This window comes from Phaenicophaeus curvirostris, chromosome 2 (assembly GCF_032191515.1).
Source record: "Phaenicophaeus curvirostris isolate KB17595 chromosome 2, BPBGC_Pcur_1.0, whole genome shotgun sequence".
NCBI classification, from domain to species: Eukaryota; Metazoa; Chordata; class Aves; order Cuculiformes; family Cuculidae; genus Phaenicophaeus; species Phaenicophaeus curvirostris.
Window position 1 is genome coordinate 34,313,761 of NC_091393.1, and position 20,811 is coordinate 34,334,571.

The 20,811-nt window shown below is 40.6% G+C and overlaps 1 protein-coding gene across 2 annotated transcripts in view; it reads left to right on the forward strand.

Moving 5' to 3' along the window:
- LOC138717805 (PR domain zinc finger protein 1-like) overlaps positions 1-20,811 on the forward strand; it is a 99,853-nt gene that overhangs the window by 17,244 nt on the left and 61,798 nt on the right. Inside the window, exon 1 of one of the 2 annotated variants that reach the window (XM_069851656.1) lies at positions 18,831-18,885. The exons of the other annotated variant lie outside the window; for it this stretch is intronic. The gene's annotated coding sequence lies outside the window, so the exon portion shown is untranslated. Of the gene's footprint in view, positions 1-18,830; positions 18,886-20,811 lie in introns of those variants that run through there. 2 annotated transcript variants of the gene reach the window in all.

Genomic DNA, 20,811 nt, shown 5'->3' on the forward strand with positions numbered 1-20,811 from the left:
TACTTCAGCCATGAAATGGTGTTGGCTGGTTTGAGAAGAAGTGATCCTCAGCTCCTGCATAGGTACCACTTGTGTTAGGGCAGCCAGTCAGGCACCCTTATGAGAGGGTTTTCCTTTCCTTCAAAACTCAGGCTTTCTGTAAAGATGGCAGAAAGCGGAGTTTAGTAGTGAAGAACATGCTCAACTTGATTACTGAAAATTAAGGGAGTCCCACGTATTATCATGATGGAATAGCTACTATTGCAACACATGCAACAGCAGGCGTTCTTGGGGTGGCAGCTTGGGGTGCTGCAGGACAAAAGGGTGGCCCTGTGAACTCTGCCAGGTTAGGCACTCTGCTCCCAGACTATATAGTGTAGTCTCTTTATTAACCTCTTATTTCTCAAAATTTACTGCAGACTATTTAGAAGGCCATAAAAAAATATACTACGAGGATTTATTATATATGATTGCAGCTGCCAGAATGAAAAAAAAAAATAATCTTTGTGAAGCTAGTGATAGTGTATTTGGAGGGGAGTGAGTTGCTTTGGGTTTTGATGTTGTGATGTTTACACGCTACCTTACAAAGCTCAGTGCAGCACCCAGCATAAATGAGTAAAAATTCAGCTCTCCAAGAAATGTCTTTGAATGAAGGTTTCTTATAAGTCAGAACTGCAAACTCGAGATATTCTTGGTGCCCAGACCCCCATCGCTCTGCGTCACTGTGAGCAGAGTGACACAGGCATCTTCCCTGTCAATCATTCAGCAAATAAAAGAGGTAAAACACCAGTGGGGAAGGTGGCCAGGGTGGCTCCTACATTGGCAGGTGGGCAGCAGGTGTGTGACTGCCTGCACACCCACAGCTGGGCTGTGAGCCGAGGCAGCTACCACAACGGGATGGGCTGAGGGAATTCAGAAGGCAGTCTGTGGATTTGTATTCCCAACTCCTCCTAACCCCGGTGAGGGCTGTGTTAAGGGAAACAGGGCCGTTTATCAAGCCTTAGGTGTCACTTGTCAGCCAAGGAGTTATTTTTCCCACATAGTCCTCAGAGAGCAACACATAATGTAAGGTGAAGGAGGCTGTATCATTTTCCCTTTATTTTAAATAAGACAATTATTATTTGTAAAGGAAGCATTAATCAAACAAAATTCATACCTCCTGGCAAATTAATCTACCCTGTAGTCTTTTAGTTTTGGTTATATGGTTTAATATCTTTGTACACTAAATAATGCTGTATTGCAGGTTCACATCTCAAACTGGTTCGGTCAGTTCTAGATCTGCTGTATAGGCATTTCAGATCACAGCTCACACAGGGACTGTTCCTCCAGGAATCATCCTGGGAATTGCTCCTCCATGCATCAGAAATCTGGCTTTTATCTTACTTTGGTAAGGAATAGAAGAGGAGCTGATAGAAATCACTCATCACTGTTAGCTGCCATGAAGCAGACATGACCTTGTTTGTTTTGAGCTAGTTTTCAGATGAAGAGAAGGCATTGACATTTCTTTCCCCTCCTTTTAGATTGATGGGTGGAAGCAGTCCTTGGGATTTGGCTATTTTCAAAACAAAATATTTGACCTGAAAGGTAATATTTATAGCAGGCAGCTAATAGAAAACACACTTGCCCTCTCTCTGTCTCTCTGTCTCTTGTGTATGCATGTGTGCACACTCCGGGTTCGCTCCTGGGCCTGACCTCTGCTGCGTGCGCTGCAGCTTCATTGACTTCACCTCCTATTCCCTCTTTCAGAGAAATGAATCACTGGGAGCAGCGGGGCTTGGTATGCGGGGAAGCAGGGTGCAGGAAGTTCACGGCAGTCCTGTGCCATTCTGACCCTCTGCGAATGTCCCCTCCTGACGGAGTGATGAATGGCATGGGGCTTCTGCGTCAGTCACTTGTGAACTCTGAAGGTCACCCGAGAGACCGTATTCTTTCTACGGAAAGAGACCCCGGAGGGATGTTGATTTAGTGACATCTAGCAAGGACTGACCCTGTCAGTCAGTGCAGTAATGTTGGAGCGGTCAGCGGTGTTGGCTGGATCTAATGCAGGAGGAAATGATAGCTGGACTCCATAAAAGCCCTCCTCCGGATTGCTGATTGGATGTGGCAGGTGGGAAGGGGCTATTTTGGATGAGGTATCTGGCTGAAGGAGCAACTGCAGTCCCAGCTCTCTTGCAGCGGGAAGTGCTTTGCACTTATGTGAGGACTGGGTGAGGCCTTCTCATCTGCTTCTAAACAGGCGCCCTCCCTTTTTTTCCTCAAGGAAAAAATATCTTGTCAGCAGGGTAGTAGGGTCTCGAGGGAGATTAAAAAGGCACTTGTAAATAGAAGTGGTGCCCGCAGTTCTTTAGGTTCCAGTTTCCTATGAAGTTTGAATTTGAACAAATCTAGTTTTCTCATGTTTAGACTCTTGAGCATGTCCATAAATCAATTATTGTTGTGATGGGGCTTTGTTGTGATGGGAGGTGGCTCACTGTGTTTCAAGATAGGTACAGAACAGGCAGTGAGATGCCTGCACCATTAAAATGAATACCAAGAGGCAGAAGCAAACCAGTTGCAAAAACAGCATTTGGAGTGAGGTGGGAAAGGACCTGGGCTGAAACAAACACCGTTTTGGTTTCCCTTTCTGTTTGCCAGTATTTGCAGTCAGAAAACCTGAGATGCAGTGCCCATGAGCTCACCATTGAGGCATTTTCAGTAGCGTAGTCTGACCATTGCTGTAGACTTACCTTGTATTTGAATACACATCATATTTTTTGCAGATAAAAATGCTGGTGCACCAAACAGCAGCAGCCTTGCAACAGTCCTAAAGCTGGAAACCCGACACAAAGATTCAGCATTCCCCAAACATCAGTTTAGTCATTAGAGGTTTGGAAATAAAGATAATACTCTAAACAAGTTGGAATTTGAGTGAATTTAAGCTGGGTATTTATTAAAGCTCTATTTAGACTGAACCATGATGAGGCTGGATTGCAGAGTTACAGGCTGTGATCAACACTCAGCAGGAGGTTATTTAGATTAAATACCAACTGTCTTGAAATGGTGGGAAAAGTTTCAGACAGAAGTTTTATTTACTGGTTTTTGGGACAAAGTTATGGGCTTGCAGTAATATTTCAGGAATTCTGCTGGAGAGATAGTTTTCCTCCTTGAAGAAATGTTCTTCTTGCATTGCAGTGTTCTTGAATTCATCTACTCCCTTACATATTCTCTGATGAATACAGTTGATATCCAATTTGCTCGCCTCCTTTATATCCTTGCTGTGAGACTGTAATTATCCTTTTGTTTCTTGTAGTCTGCATATTTTTGGTCAAGAGTAAAATAAGACAAGGGAGAACTTTTATCTTGGGGGGAAGCATCACAGTTTTCTATTTTTTCTTGAGCTTTTTGACTTCCTTCTCACCTTTCTTTTTCCTGGGTCCTGACTGAAAGGTGGGCTTGCTTCTCGCTTCTCATCTGCTGTTTTATTTTTGAAAATAAGAATGATGACGGATTTTTTTTACCCCTCATTGTTTACCTACTTGTCCACACCTGTTTCTTTCAGTCTGGTTTCCTTCAAGTTTTAGCATGTATTTTTCTCTTGTTCTGCCTTTTGCTTTTCATTTCTTCTCTGTGATTATGCCAGATCCCCTGGTGCCCCCCTCTCCTTCTTTCCAAGCTGCCAGCCCTGGCTTTGCTTCCTCCTGCCCAGCCTCAACAGAGGTGTTCGCAGCTTGGCTGCGCAGCCCCTGCTGCTGCTGTGGTGCCACAGACACACTCCTGCCTTTCCGTTTGTCCCAGCACAGCAGCATTCGGTTTGAGCACTAATGCCATTTGCATTGTGTTATTTAGGGGTCAGCCCTTTGAAAAACTAATGCATGTAGGAAGCACCATAATGACTATGTTGTATTACTAGGCTTGAATTGCATAAACCAGAGTCCACTGACTTACTTTCAGAGTGAGTGCACAGTGTATAAAAATCACAGAGAGGAAAAATGATACTCATGCAGTTAATGTCCCTGTAAACAGAATGAGTGATTCCGTAAACAAATGTGGCAAGCACCTCCCTAAAATTAAGAAAAACTCATGTTTCCTGTAATACTGCTTCATGTTTATATGGGGTCTCTTGTCTATTTCTGGCTCCATAAAGTGAGCAATACAAAATACTGGAAATTACAGTTAGACCATTAAAGATCTCCAGGCCTCTCTCTTAGGCAAGTAAGTGAGATTGCATGTTTATTATTGTCATCTGGCAACCATGATGGAGGTATTCAGCGCAATTGCTAATTTTAGCTAAATATTTTTTCTTTTTCCTTTTTTTTTTTCTGTGTTTTTTAAAGACAGTCTCAATTGCCACAAAGTTTTCTTGAAATTAGTTTTGTTAATGATGTATTTCTTTTGCCTTAGTTACTTTTCTTTGTCTGTAATAGAACTTGGAGGTTCCTGGTAAGAATGTGCCTACCAAAACAGGCAAAAGAGCTACATAGTCCTTGGCACACAGCGCTGTTAAATAAATCACTGCAGAAAGGGCCTTGGCCATAATGGGCTAAAAGCATCTGCTCTCCAAAAGCCACAGGCACAGACGTGTACACTGCTTGTTGGAAGGAACGGGTTGGAAGGTGGAGATCTTGCAGGCACAGCTGCAAATACTAGAACAAAATGAACTGGCCCCATGGCCAGTGCTTAACAGATAGATAGGAGGGAGGTACCAAGGCTGATGTATTTTATATGTAGAGGCATAGCCTGAAAGGATACGTGTGAAGCATGGTACCGCTCAGCATAACCTGAGGAAGCCCAAGGGATCTCAGTTGCCAAGTCCTTGTGTGAACCATGCAGGATAGGCTTGGCAGCTGACATCCACTTACTGTGTTAGAAAGAGTGATGCAGACTTTGTACAATACAGATACATTTCATTAATAATTTCACCAAAATCTAACAATATAAAATTTGTTAAAATAAAACTGAAAATACTGAAAGCCTTTGACCAGAATCTATTCAAGTTCAAACTGAAACTGTCTTGTTTGATTTTCCAGTGTCATAGTGAAATGAAATACTCCTTAAGTCACTGTAACAGTATTTAACTTCATCATGTCTTTTAAATAGTCTAAAGAAGTTTTTGTTTCCAGCAAAATAATTTCACTAAAGATAAACCTACTAAGTAGGTTAATCAAATTGTGATTTAATATCTGAAGCGTAAACACTGTGTCAATTGTGCAAAGCCCTCTGGTTACAGTTTCAGGTTTTACATCCTAGTTATTCCTCTTCCATCCTGTCCTGCATAGAAATACTGTAATACTTTAAAAGCTTATAGCGCTTAACCAGAAACCACAGGTGAACAATCACAGGACACAATAGCATACTTTTAAATAGTGTTTCCTACAGATCCTTACAGTGCTTAGCCACAGACTATTTATTACAGCACCGGTCTCACATGAGGTTTTGAGGAGGCTCTCATATGTATGCAGTTTCATCTTCATATCCTGACAATGAAGAAATTGGAAACATCCTTGCTATTTAGTTTATAGAGATGTCAACAGACACTGGAAATTTATAATTGTTAGAAGGAAAAAAAACATGAGCACAAAAGGCGTTACAGGTCCTCAGATCGTGCAGCACTCAGCAGAAATGCAAAGTAGTTGTCAGTCAGCTTCTCATTAGCTGTTTTCTGCAGGGTAAAGAGAAATTGATCCTTAGCTGGTGTGCACTGACTTACACAGCTTCTTCTTTCCAAGGTGCTTCCTTGCAGAAGCTGTGCCCAAGCAGGCAAGCCATCTCAGACGGTGCTAGATTTTGGTGATTTAAGAATGAGCCGGGTGTTGGCCAAGCAGTAACCATCACAAGAACGAGTACCATGGCAGCTCTGGTTTCTAAGCAGCTGGGTCCGTATGTGCAAGAGGTATCAGTTAGTGCACTTCCGCTTAAACATTTAAACAAAATTTTGAAGTAGTTTGGGATTTAGTATCAGAGTCTGAGAGCATCCCTCTGTGTGCCCCATCAAAATTCCCCATGAGGAAGGCCACTTTAGGGAGTGTGCTCTTCTACTGCTGTAACATCTCTACTTTCCAGAGACTTCAGCTAAAACTATAATGAATATGGTTATTAAAACAGACAAGCAGCCTCTCTAAATTCAACCATACATTTGCTAAAATAATTGCACATCAGCAATAAAAAAAAAATTCCTATACAATAAATACCATTTTCTCTTTTGTTAATCTGAAGAGCAACTTTGTTGTTCTTCATGTAAACAAGGCAACTGTAGTGACCTTATTTTGGATTTCATGAGTATGTCACACAGTTTATTTTCCAAAATCTAATAAAATGGATGGGAAAAATTCTTTGAAACTCATTAAAATGAACCCTAATATATATAATCTAAAATGTGGTTTCTGTGCTTGTACAAGCTGTTTGCATGCTATTCTATACTACTAGTTCAAAAATCTCTTAGAAGAGGAAGGAGCAATGAATAACAAAGCTGTGGCTTTCCCCAGCATAGGGGTGAAAGCCTGAGCAGAGATTTCTACCAACACAAAAAGAACTCCTGAGAAGGCATAAAAGGTTGCTGTTTGTTGTGGTAGCCTAAATAATAGTGGTAGCCTAAATAATAGTTTTGGAGATTGAACATAGAGGTCCCAAGATGCTGCCTCATACCAAATCCCAGGAGGGTATTACACATCTCAGTGGAAAACAGAAGTCCAAAGTTTTCTTTTCCATGGGTTTCTGCAAGTAATGTATTCACATCGTGTCAATGTCCTCTCATACAAATTTGGTCCTAGGTTCTGTCTCTGAACAAATGTCAAAACTGCAACTGGGAAAAATATGGTTTTAACTTGGCTTTGTATTGAGACCACGATTTTAATTTTCAGTAATGAGATTTCAGCAGCATCATGAATTAATGCAAATGTTTAAGCTATCGACAATTTCACAGCACACACAAAAATCACACAAAGGTGATTTATAGCTTATCACTTGCAACATTGTCAGGGAAGTTTTATGTGAGCCTGAATTTTTTTCATGCACTCACAGTAGCTCTGAACAGCACAACCTGCAATGTTAAGTGTCACATAAGTAAGAAAGTATATATTTCTCTGTCATTGTTAATTTGATACTGAGCCGTGATAGATTTATGAAAGAAGCTATGTATAAGAAGTACTATTTATTTCTATGTGAGGTACCGCAGGAAATGTATGAGAAATGCTGTGGGGTTACCATGCTTTAGAAAAAGATTCAGGGTATTACATGTATAAAACATTATTTTATTATTTTATTCCCCCCTCTGGATTAATATGCACAGGCAGGACGTAAGTAAGGCTTTGATTCTGCCAACATTCAATAGAATTTCCCATGGCAGCAAAGTTAAGCATACACATTTGTCAGACAGGCAATTTAGAGAGATAGTAAGATTCATAACAGTGGTTTTTTGCTTGCTTGCTCATAAATGGTTTATTTTGGGCCGATCTTAGGTTGGCTGTGTGTGGAAGGCATAAAGCCATGTTTTGAGGCAAACCTGCTTTGTTACATTTGGAAAAAATGGTTTGGATTATGGTTTTCCCTCAAATTATTAACAGGTGCAAATAATGTTTGATTTTACTTGCTTTTTGTTTACATAATGATCAATGCAAGAGTAATGTCAGAATTAGCTTGGAAATAATGCAAGTGTTTTTATTTGACCTGGTTTCTGCATTTGTATGAATTTCCTTTTCCTGCATATAAATATCCATAAAAACATGTTGAAAATTTCAGGTCTCGCCTAGTTATTCACTTTGTTGTGGCTACTGCTATCTTTCTGAGTTTGATTCTGCAACCACTTATGCACCAATGTTCCACTTGATGGCCTCTTAACACACAGTGTACAAATTAAAAACCCTGCCGTTTCATATATTTTTAACGTAATACTCTTCTTGGAGTATCACAGAAATAAGAGGAAGGTCAACTTGTACACTTTCAGTTGTGCATGGCTGTTCTCCAATTCCTGACTCTCCTCTAATGTTCCTTTTTTTATTATTTTTATTACTTATCAGTCTTCTGTTACTTAACAGATGGTCAGATGCCACATATTATTTATGTGAAGTCTTTCTTTACCCCTGAAGCTCAGGCAGTAATGGTATTATTATCCACAGAACATTGTTTTTCCTATGGAAAGACTGGTAGCTACGCTGTTTACCAGCTAACTACTAAGAAGGCGTAAAACCCCATACAGTTCTGACTGTTCCTCTATACGTGGAAAGTACAAAATAATTTAAGAACTGTTTCTCTTTTTTACTCAGGCGATGTTCCGAGTAAGATTTCAGCAGAATCACTTTTTAGATGCAGCAAAAAAAAACCAAAACAAACCTTTCCAAGGACTCCACTGTTTGTGTCCTCTCTCTGTCTTTCTCTTTTTTATGTCTTGCAAACAGACATCCTCGTTACCCAAATAAGCCTCTTGAGTTTTGCTTTTCCCACCCCTGTATTTGGATCAGGCTTTTCTCTTTCTGGGTGGGGCAAAAAGTGAACTCTCCTAACATACAGTACAAATTAGGTCCTTTTAAAAACAAAGACTTTCTTAAGAATAGCTGTATTTTATTTCTGACAAAAGAAGGGAAAACACAAGTGCGCACACTAAATCAAGAAGTCAAATGTGTGTAATCTGATGCCAAGTGTAAACATGTATGGACTTTACAAGGCTTGCTGACACTAGATACTTTGATTTTCTTTCATTTGAAAAAGTGCTTTTGAGTTTTCACAGTAGTGCTTGCAAGAGGCAGTCAAAATCGCAAAGTGAATAAGAGCAGGTCTATACAACAGCTCGTGTTGAATTGGGACTTTTTATTTTTATATGGATATGGTATTTTCTGCTCAGAATAGCTCATATAAATTTGGTAGATCTAGCTCCATATGCAGCAGAGCTTTTTGGCCTGGCTTTTTGGCAGAAAGTTTCTTAAGTGAATACTATAAAAAGCTGCTAAAGAGTCAAAATATAGTCCCTACCATACTAACAAAACTTCGATTTCAAGGCAGGTTAAGCATCTAACTAACTGAAAACATTGTTGACCCTAAAGACCACCTGAAAACTCTTCCAGCACTGAGGGGCCGCAATAACTTTCTGTGTTCATTGAAGGAAAAACAGTACAGAAGTTAGTGATGTAATAAATAAAAAGGTTGTCTTCACTGCTATTCTATATCAGGCTTCTGCTGTAACAAATCATGGTACTTCTCCATCTGTGCAGAAGTACTACTGTAAAACTATGAATTTTCAGGCTGCTTAACATTTGTACTGAGCAGTTCAAGCTGTGTTAATTATATACCTGTAAGCGTGTAAGCACTCTGGTACTGAATGGTGGTTGGGTAGATCCTGGAGGTCTATCAAGGAATTTTTCACATAATTTTAATGTTAACAGTATTGCTTTGATATTGTTGTGGGAAGGCAAAGGTAATGACTTCAGCCCTTTACGTTTCTTCTGAAAACAGTGAGGCATGTGATGGTCCTTATTTCTAGTGAAGAAGGAGATACTGATCAAAATGCAGTTATAAGAGTTTTTCTGTGCTGAGACACAGCATTTTGCAATGTAGATGGCTGGTCCAGCCTACCATGTGAGCTGCAGCAGCCATAGGACCAGTCCAGCCTAAGCCACTCAAGCCCTTCTCAAAAGTTGGGCACCAAAAGCCAACTGGAAGAGTGCACGACTTGCAGTTCTGGAGAAGTACGGTGCTCAAGGAGCTGTGCTGATAGTTCAGGATCACCATACTAAACCGATGTCCCTGATGCTGGTCAGTCCCTACATAGGCCTGTAGGCAGTAAGGACAGCAGGATGGTGGGTTCCTGCCACCTGAGGGACACCCCATGGCAGGCAAACTCCCACCTGCCCCATTCTTGACATGTGATGCAAATTTAGCACTGGCCAAGTCCCAAATCCTAAAAAAGTTGAGGGAAGGCAGTGTAACTCACTCCCTCATAACCACCCCTGGGCACCTCTACTTCACTAGGTTGTGGTTGCTTCTCAGGAAAGAATGACAGGAAGAGCTGGGATGGTGTGATGCCACCTGCCCTGCCTGTGCCACCAGACCTAGGGGGCACCTCCCAAAGAAGAATCTAGAAAAGCCTAGACAGAGTCATGCAGTGCTTGTCTTTTTCTCCTCTCCTCCCTCAAGCTTTTTCCATGCAAAAAAAAACAGAGAACTGGCTCCTAAAAGTCACTTGGATGAATATAAACTCTTGAAAGTGTCACGTAGCCCTTGGAATATTTCCAAATAAACCCTGGCTTATTTGGAAAATTTGCTACTTGAAAGAAATGCACAAACATTGGTCTCAATCCAAAACCATGAAATCAACAGGGAGACTGTCATTACAGAGGGCTTTGGATGTGGCCCATTGGTGGCTATGACCGGAATGATGTTCTATTACAATAAATCATTTTTAGATTCCTGTTTTACAGATGCCTGCAAAGTTTTGATGAAAGGAGAAAGAAAAGAACAACCTTCAGCTGCCTTCCAGTGAAATCTTCTCTTTCCCAAACTCTTTGAAACTATAATTTATGGATTGTACTATTATTCTACTTAGAATACAGTACATTTCTTTGCTCTTTTTACAAAGATTAGAGATAGATGTAACCATTTAGAATGAAGAGTGAATTAGCTGTGCTAAGGGCTTTACATTTTCTTGTTTGTTTTCCTTAACTACTCAGATTGTTGGGATATCTGGATCCATAGGGCACCCCAGGTAGTTTAAATACACATAGTACAGAAGAAAAAGAGAGAACAGCAGGGACTGAAAGAAAAATTGAGTTGGTCCTAATTAGCGTGTTATATATCAAGTTCTTCAGTGTGCTTTTGCAGAAGAGATGCTTGAAGCTGCTTGTATGTTAGTATCAGTTGCTTTGTATCCAATTTTTTATCATTTGTTTCTGGTTTGAGAACAGCAGACAGTGCATTGTCAGAAAAGCACAGGTTTCTCTAGAAGGGAGTTGCTAAGTGTAATGAAGAGCAAAGCATTGGTCTAGAGGTTGGAGAAAAGAGTTTGGTATGAATTAGGATATCAAGACAGATTTTTTTTTTTACCTGCAGAAAAGCCAAGACAAAAAAAAAAATTAAATCAGTGCAGAGTGTATAGGGTCTTTAGATTATCACTTCTAATGTAATCAAGCCCCAGCTTCCAAGAACGGTAAGTCAGACTCTAAGGTCATAAAGTTGGCTTAAAAATCACAGATTACAAAAGTAATATTTTGAGTTCTTTAATTAGGCTTCTGGGTTTGATGCTATTAGATTTCAGTTTCTCATGAAGGCTGAGATTCCCACAAAATGACAAGATTTTTTTAATACAAGTCTTTAAAAAAAGCCTGTCTCGTAAGGCTCACAGTAGAATTCTTCAGAGCTCACAACACTGGTCTTGCACAAGTGCAAGCCAATGGTAGATAAGCAGGGTCTCCAAACTGGCTTTAATAAATGCATTCTGTTCCTCACCTCATCTGATAAATAGATCTTAACATCATTAACTATTGTGCTCATAAACTCTTAAGGAGTGCTTGCTTCCCTTAACTGTACAGAAAAGCCTCTGCTGTGTCAGCAGAGGTTTCCCATCTCCAAGGCCAGGCTGGCAGCTCCAGGTGTGTCCTTTTCTCTCCTTTGTATTGAGAAATGAGAAAGCAGCGGGCAAGAGGATGCAATGTAGACTCTGTCTGTCTTTCTGTTTAACAGTTCTAATTAGTTGTCTTTTCCCAGAAATCACGGAGATGGTGATGGTGTGCCACTAATAATACGTTTTCTTATTGACGAGTCTGAAAATTCAGTAGACATTCAAATTTTTCAGGTCTTCCAGAAGAGCAGGCAATAGTGCATCTGAGAAATTGATGCACTGGCAGAGAAGCAGCACAGGATGCTCTATTGCATCTCACTGACCATCCTGGCAGGATTAAAAGTATGGCTGTATGGTGCTTAAGTGCTTCAGAGAGATTAATCAAATTCTGCTCTTCTGCTAGGCTCACAGTGAAGATAGTAATGCTCTGGAAACAGGACCTAATTTACAAATAAGTACTACAAGATTTCATCTTGGTCCAAATGTTGGATTTATATGATAGCAGGATCTCACAAGTGGGCTCAGGTTGCTCTTTCTGGGGGAGGCAGGAAGGCAGAAGAGAAAAGTTGATCCATATTTCTGCCCTTAATTTTGAATAGAGATGACCATTTCAAGTAGAAAAGAGTTATAGCCATGGCTGGGGCACCAGGGATAAGATAAGGTTGTCTTACTGCATTGTAAGTGAGATAATTTCTGATTTTGCTCATTGGTACACCTTACGAGCTGCTTCTCCTGAGTGCATGAAACTGAGCGAACAAGGAGAACCTATGTCACTGAGATGCACTGATGTGTGGGAGGTAAAAGGCCTCCTTGTCTCCTTTGACCAAGAAAATCCATACTTGGCCCCATTTGCACAAATTACTGCCTCTGATTTGAAGAAATGTTTGGACCGATGTGTATTGGTTTGGTTCTGGGTTTGTTTGGTTTGTTTTGTGTGGGGCAAGCGTGGTTTACACTTCTGAGAAGGTGTTTTTAATGATGAATGCCCAGAATCTACATGGCATCATATATGAAAATTGATGTGGTTTCTTTAATACTCTGCATTCATGCAAGTACAGGATTATTTGCTTTCCAGCTTTTGAATGGAACAGTAGTATGTATATATATGTGCATATGTGTTCACTGACAGTAAATGAGGAAATGGGGAAAACCTGAGAAGGATAAATCAAAGTTAAAGTGAATCTCAGAGGAGATAAGTGGTGAAAATGGGTAAACTGAAAACTCCGCGTCTGTGGGAAAACATGGAGGAACAAAACCACAAACAGCAGAGGAAACAGTCAAATCTAAACAATGAATTGCAGCAGCAAGCTGCAGCAAATGTGATTTTAAAGAACAGAGTGTTCACAACAGACATACATCACTGCTGAAGATCAAGTCTGTGAGCACTGTTTTCATGCTTCCCCATCCCCAGTACCTCTATGGGAAGCTCAGCTTCTCCTGTCCACTTTATTTGTTCAGTAGTGGGCTTTATACGACTGATTCAGCTCTCATTAAACTGATTTACTGGGCTCACTGGCTCTGCTCAGCTTCAGTTTATTCCTACTTTGTTTAAAATTCGGGAAGTGTTGGGGGAGGGGACAGGACACTAATGGCCGTTCTCGTGCAAGTGGAGTGGTAGCTGATTTATTGCAAAGGTTATAAAGGAAAAGTATTAAGTGTGTTCCATTCTGCTTGGCAAAGCCATCCTGCACAATGTCCAACAAAACCCTGGGAGCACTGGTTTGTACCAGAAAAAAAAAAAAAAGAAAAAAAAGGGAGGAGGGGTTTGCATGTGTGCAGAGGGGGGACGCTCCACCAAAGATGTGCTGCTCTTCTTCTGAGCACTAATTAAGACTGTAAATCACAGGCAACATGAAACAACTGTATTCGACGGAACGTGGACAGTTCTGGAGTTCTGCTGTGTTTGCGCGATCAGTTTGAATACCTACACTGAAACGCTAATGGGAGAGCAAACTTCAAAGAGAAATTTTGGCATGAAGAAGCAGTCTGCAGGACCATTACATGGATAAAGTTGTAAAATAGACTCCTCCATGCAAACTGGGAAGGGAGGTGGAATGAAAGTTTGAAAGGTTTATAGGAATTCAGGCTTGTTTCCTTTCATGCGCAAAGTCAGTCCCACATTAATTTGGTCTCCTCTTGAGACAGACTTGTGCATTTGTGTTTCAAATAAAAGGTGGAAGGGAAGGGTGACAGCAAAAAAATTGTACTTGGATAATGAAAAGCTCATTTAATAGTCTTTAAAATTAATTTTATTTTTCTAATAAATAGTTGAGGGACATCTTTTGTCACATCATAAGTAACGGTGGGTCACATGCCTAGGTTTATGGAATTAAAAGTCTAAATTTGTTATGATCAGGTAGTTTTGCCTTCAGCAGAACATCAGTTATAGAAATTCACCCAGTAATTCCTGCACAAATCTCATGTCCTAAACGAATGTGCTAAAGCTTGTGTTTACGAAGCCATCTAATCTTGATTTAAAGGCATTCAGGAGTGCAGAAACACCACACAAATGTAGCTCACTTTATTATTATTTATTTAAAATACAAATATTTAAAATTTTGTTTTATTTCTCCATGACTTTATCTAGTTCCAGTTTCTTGATATTGTGGCTATACTAGGCTGCAGTGGAGCTGCTCTAGTGTAACTGAGAAGATTATTTTCACCCTTTGTAGAATATGGTCCATTTATTCCTCATTTTACTTTGGTATAAAGCTACTGGATGCAAGTAGCGTCTTGATGAAAAATGATCTGTCCTTAATAGTTAATTTACAAGCAACTGATTTCCCAGCACAACATATTTACGTAATTATATAAGTAGACTTATGTCCAACTGTTTGTCTGGGATTCCTCAAAGTGTTTTTAGTTTCCCAAGAGTGTTTTGAGATGTAATTCATAATGTGGGGGATTCTGGAATGGCTGATGTGGTTAATTTTTCTTCTAGTAGATTGTGATATTGTAATAGAGATATAGAGATACTCTTTTTAGATATGCAAGATGTAAGGAAAAAGAATTGTAATGATTAACTTTGAAAAAAAATCTGTAGTTATATTCAGTATCAAGAGCCCTGTTTTGCAGCAATAGTCTCCATGCTTACCACAAAGTGCTGCTTCCACTGACCTTGTTAATTTTATGTCATCAAAGGATAAACAACTGATGTCATTATCGTACTCTGAAGACTATTCATTAATATAGGTAATTATTTCTGTATTTAAATACTGTAGAAATGGTTATGCAATGGGTAGGGAAAAGGAATTTGTTCTGTTACAGGAATACACATGCTAGAGGGTTTATAGAATGAGAATTTGGGTGCCTTAAACAAAAAATAGGATTCAGAGTAATTGGACTTGTCATAACTTGCAGAAAGAGCCAATTTATCTGTATGTTACTTATGTTGTCAAGGAAAGTACTTGATATTAAGCACAGTGTGTCCACGTCTTTGCCACTGTACTAGTACTTCAACATAGTACCTCTCCTTTCCTTGGTGACAGAAAAAACCACAATAACTGACATTTAAGACAGCATCTATTTTTCTTAATTGGGAACCAGGATTGTGCTGCCTTAGGATGCGGTTCCTTTCAGAGGTACTCAGATGGTCTTCAACAAGAATAAATGCATGCTGTTTGCTAAAAAAGCTGAACTGTAGTATAGCCATGTGTTTGAAAAGGCACACTCTCAGTCTGCATGTCCAGATGTGAATAGTTTAAAGGGTGCACAGTCTTGAGCTCTACCTATGCTGGAAAATAAATAGTCTTGTGAAGAACGCTGAAATAACAGTAGACACCTCTGTTATTTCCCTCGCTACCAAAAAAAAGGAGACACAGCATAAATAAACAGTGTATTATATATATTTTTTTTAAAAAAAGAGATTTCAGTGTTATTACAGAAGTTCATACAAAAGGCACATTCTCAGCTTGGCAAACTCACAGCATTGCCACTGCTGCATGGCTACATTCAGCTGCTAAGGATATCATGTGCAGCCACCATGCAAAAGCACACTTGTGTTATCCAGTTGTCTTTCTGGCAATGTTGTGGCTAGCTTGGATTGGCTGTGGCTAAATGTGTGGTCATAGGAAAAACATGCATAAAAACTTCTGACCTGAAATGATTGGCAAATGATCTGTCCCAAGCTCTTTAAAATAAGCATACCTTGCTTGTTTAAAAATAAACCTTGCTTCCCTAGTTGGGAACATCCTCCTTTTCCTACCTGCTGATCCATTTACCTTCCCCCACTCCAATCTTCCCCAATGATAATGACACAAGCATTTGTACAGCTGTGTGTAAAATGGATCAAGCAACTGCTGGGCTGTGAACTACCCTGGCTGAGTGCTCTTCCAAAAGCTTTAACTTAGGATCACCTCTGGGATCATCCAGGAAGAATACCTATTCATAGCCCAATGATTTATGTCAATTCACAGGTACTTTATGTGCATGGGAAGCAGGCAAACATTTATGAGTGAAAGGTAGTGAAAGGAAGCAAAAACCAAGGAAAGTGCTGAGTTTTCCTTTTCTTGTTGATTCCAGACCAATATCCAGTCCACTCCTGGGAAATACACTCCATGCAAATGAAGTGCATAGAATTTCTAGCCAAGTGAAAAACACCAGCTAGTGGTATGTAAATGAATGGGCTTTCTGCCCTTGCTGGCTGAATCTGTGTTAACAGAGGCGCTTCAACAGCAATTGGTATCAGTGTGGTTGCTCTTCCACAGTGATGTTGTACCTGTCTGTATACACAGGCAAGGATGCTTTAAGTATCACCTTGTGGCAAGCGTATTGGCTCAGAAGAGAGAACATCTAGACAGAATTTCATGGTCTCCCGTTGTCTCTAGTGTGATTCTGAGCAGGGAGCTGGAGTGGCTTATTTTTCACCCAGCCTCACATGCCTAAATGTGAGTCAGTTCTCTCAGAGCTCCCTTTACTGCCCATGAAGAAAAACAGCCAACACTGAGAACACATTTATCAGTCTCTTTCAGACACCTACAACGAAGTTTACGGTTAGTCAGATGAAACCGACACTTGGCCCCAGACTTTAAAATGCATTAAGATGTCCAGTGATGTAGACAGATACATACTGGACATATCAAAAGCTGGTGGAGATCACTCTAGGCTATTCTCCGTTCCCCAAGGAGACAAAATACCTTTAACAATCAGTCTCTGAGCCTCTGGATTAATGATGCTAGCCTACTGGACGTAGGAGCCCTAGACACTGGAAATCTATACCACTAACTGGTGGTAATGGTTGCTAGCAATTTTGATTGGGATGGTTGCAAGCAGTGTGGACCTGACTGAACCAACACTCTTTTGGACAATTCCTGGGTAGCGTTTGGGTGTCAAAGACAAACCAGTTGCTGGTAGGTGACTTGGATGCAGTCCGGTTGTTAGAGTCTCAGAGATTGACATAGGCCCTTCTGGGTGAACAGTCAGCAGTGGCTTAGAATGCTTGCAGCCTTGGCCATAGTCTTTGCGTCCCTCTTCCTTGTTTATTAAATCGTGGTCATAGCATTCCCTGCCTTGGAGTTGTTTATGAGCGTAAGCTAAACCTTGTGGAAGAGCGCTGAGCCAGGGTAGTTTACAGCCAGAACAGTTCTTTGCACACAGCTGTACAAACGCTTCTGTCTTTATCATTGGGGGAGACTGAGGTGGGGGAAGGTAAATGTGTCTGCAGGTAGAAAGAAAGGGGTGGCAGCAATTGCTTTAAACCAGCACTGCTGCAAGAAACTTGTTCTTCAAATGACCCCCTGTTGCCTTCACCTGCCAATCCATGATCGTTTGCATCGTTCAGGATAGTGGCTTCAGGGAGCCCCAGAACAAAGGCTTTCCTTAAAAAAACTCAGACCTTGCTCAGATAAAACTCCCACTCATGCCTCAGGGAATTTTGCATGACGAAGGATTACAGGATGGTGTCTCAGCTTTGCAGTGCAGTGCTACTTGGAGCTGCCTTTTAGTTTTGTGGATGAGTAAGACGGTGCCCATTTAGAGGGAAATTTTATTTCTGTTTGCTTCTACTCAGGTTGCTGGAAACTTTCTTTACTATCCTCTTTTGTAGGCTAGAGATGGGGCTTTTGAATAACACACAGGTGAAGAGAGAGAGCACCCACAGGAAGGAGGTGGTTTGGGTGATTGTGGGAAGGAGAGGGCTTTGAAGATATTGGCAGGCAAGGGGTAGCATTTGAGTTTCCTAAGTTGCCCACACTCCCACTCACATGAGCCCCAAGGCTTCAGAGGTGAGTGCTGTTAAGCCCCACCTCAGCCTGTGAGTCTGCGTAATGTTTGGGGATCCCGAGATTTCTTTACCCCTCCTTTTCTGGTGTGGCAGGTATGCTGCATCATGTGTTTCGTTTCTCTGACTCTGTGATTACTTATTGTCATTTTGTGTGAGCAAAGCAGGCAGATGTTACAATACCTCCCTCATCAGCATGTCCTATAGTTTCTGTTTCCTTGGATGAAGCAGAAAAGCAGTCACTTCAGGGCCAAAGAACTGGCCCTCGTTTTGTCAGCTGGAAGGTGACTAGTTAAAATCTAACTAGCAGTCTCACACCCAGTGCCTGACAGGAACAGTCTTTGAAGTCTATTAAGAAAATAAAAATTCCCTGCGCTGTCATATAATGGAAATGAGTGTACTTCAACAGCCATCCACTCTAATCTGTTAGCCAGCCCTTAGCAGCTTACCAAGCCTGTATTTAACCTATTTCCCTAATGGCAATTAAGAAATGTTTTCATTTCCCAGGGAGAGGATTGCCAATGAAATCCCTCTTTCTCCCCCAATCCCCATCCTGTGGCTCTGTTCTCTCCTCTCTTCCCCACACCCCAGCTCCTTCTTCCTTAGCCCAAGGCATCCAAAGCATTCCCCGTGTGTTTGGGTAGCATGCAGTGAGGAAGAAATGATTAAGCAGCTGAATGTTTGAAATCCAGCTAAATGCACCGATTATTATCTGCTTAGGGCTTTCTTATCTCGAACTGTGTGGTGCTTAATGGCAGGCCCATTGTTTTCAGCTCAAAGGTATTAATGAAGGAATCAGGGCAGCAGGCTGATGTCATAGGTGGCTGAAAGGTGACTTGCTGCACTGATTTCCCTTACTCCACCCCTTCACAAGTCCTTTCCAACTAGTTCAGGAGAAGGCTTGGTATTTTTAGAGTGGAGAAGGGAGGGGGAAGAAAAAAAAAGGCAGCCAGGTTGCATTTGTGTGTCTGGTAAAAGGATTGCAGAGGCTCCTAAATATCCTGCTTAAAAGATGTACTCTCTTAGCTTCTGCTCTACTTTCTCGCCTCATAAAGACTCTGAACTGCTGGCGTGGGTCTCAGTCTGAAAGCGGCCGGGTGGCCCTTGTCCACACCTGCCCTAGGCACTGGCCAGCAGACTGCACTTTCTGTTCTGACCTATATCCAAGGTGAGGGTTCCACTTTGCCTTTTCCGTGCGTAGAGTGAGCTGTGAGTAAGCAGCTGCTACTAAGGTGCTTTTTGAGGTGGGTGTAGACCCCAGGATGATGCACAACTTAATGGAGTGCTTACATAGTCAAGTGTCAATTGTACTTCTTACTTTTCAGAATTAAATTACACTTATTTTTTACAAATGGACATAGTTATTAGATTCAAAGTGGTGTATGTGTCTCTGGGGTGGGATATGTGTTTTCAGTTTTCCTATTATACTACACAAGCAGGGAAAAAGCTGAAGATTCAGAGTAGATTAGATTTCATTGTCATTGCGTTTTAATCGTACATTGTTATTTCTGTAATCCTTTACGTGACAGTTTTAATCTGACATTGCCTTCTTTTTTATCATAGACTTGAAAAGTATGCTGCTTTCTCTGACTTAAAACTTAAGAATTAATAGTATTGCTCTACGCTATAGAACTTGGCATCACACTGCCTACAGAAATGGCAAACGGAGATAAAATTTCATCAGGGAATTTGAAGAAAGATGTGTTACCAGAAACTGACTTGCAAAGCTTTTGTGATTTGTGGAATAAAAGAAAAATATGTTTTAGACAGTGGTGTCAGAGGTAGCAGGTAAATGAGTTCTCATGTGAATACATATACAAGCAGGTCTCAGACAAGAATAAAAAATGATACTTTTTTTTTCCATTTTCATGAGGCAGTCTTTTTGTGTAATACGTAATTGAATCGGAGGCTTCATGACTTCAGTGAAAATTAATGTCTTTGTTGGCATGTGGTCAGTAAGTTTGGATTTCTGTCTTACCTAAATTAATGCATGATGAGTTTACTCCTTTATTTTATTTTTGATTGTTTGTGTTTGGTTTTCCCCATTTCAGTTTAGTTTAGGTCTGGTGACCACACAGTAGCTTTCACTGCTCACTGGAGTATTTTGTGCCTGTTGAAGGAGAAAGCAGAGGCAGGAAAAAGAGGGGCACTGAATACTCATACATGCATCAAAGCCAGCTGCTGTCTGGGAGTCAGATTTGTGTAACAGCAAGTCATCAACAATGGAAATGTTCCCTTCAATTTAGTTTTTCTTCTTGTTTCCTGAGAAAAAAACAAAACCAAAACAAAACTGTGGAATGCTAGATTGCCTTTTTTTCCCCCTCATGACTTACTTGCTCATGGCTGGGTTTTTTGCCATTGGAAATGAAATCAGCTAGTGTTCTGAAGGAAAAGATGGAGAACTTTCTAAAAATGTTAGCTGAGTTGCACCAAAAGGGTTGAGTGAACTGATCGGCACTTCCAGTCCCCTCCTCCCTCCCTCCCCAGTTCTGTAGGTTCAGCAGTAAAAACCTATTGAAATGTGAGATTACCAAACTGAAGCAATCACTCTGAAATGATTAAGGAAGATGACTATTCTTCTCTTCAGATGGCCAAAAGTCATCTTGTTCGGAGTTTCTTATCTTCGAGCTTCTATTTCACAACTGGTTTTGTCTTTCTAAGTTTGTGTTTCCTATTAAAATCTGAGAGCGCTTTACTCGTATATAATAAGCTTGCATGTAGAAACCATCACCAGTAGTTACAAGAAGTGGGGGTCTGTCTGTCCCCTAAAATTATGTTGAGATTTGTTGAAGGAAAAAGTGTTTGTTTATTTCTTCAGTAATTTAGCAGGTTATGTGTCAAACTCAGGGTGAAATTTTGTTTGCTGAACTTATCTTAAATATCAGGAGGGGAGGAAGGTTCTGTTTAAAGGTCAAAGTGTTTCAGGATTTCAATTCAGTATATTTTTTACCTTTAAAGTTTTCCCTTGCCCCACCCAGACCTCAGACCTTGTAAGCATTTCGGGTGTCGTGTACATGTTCATCTTGTATTGAAATTTTTGAAACAATTCTACATTAAATCCCAGGATAGTTACATATCCACATACGTATTATTA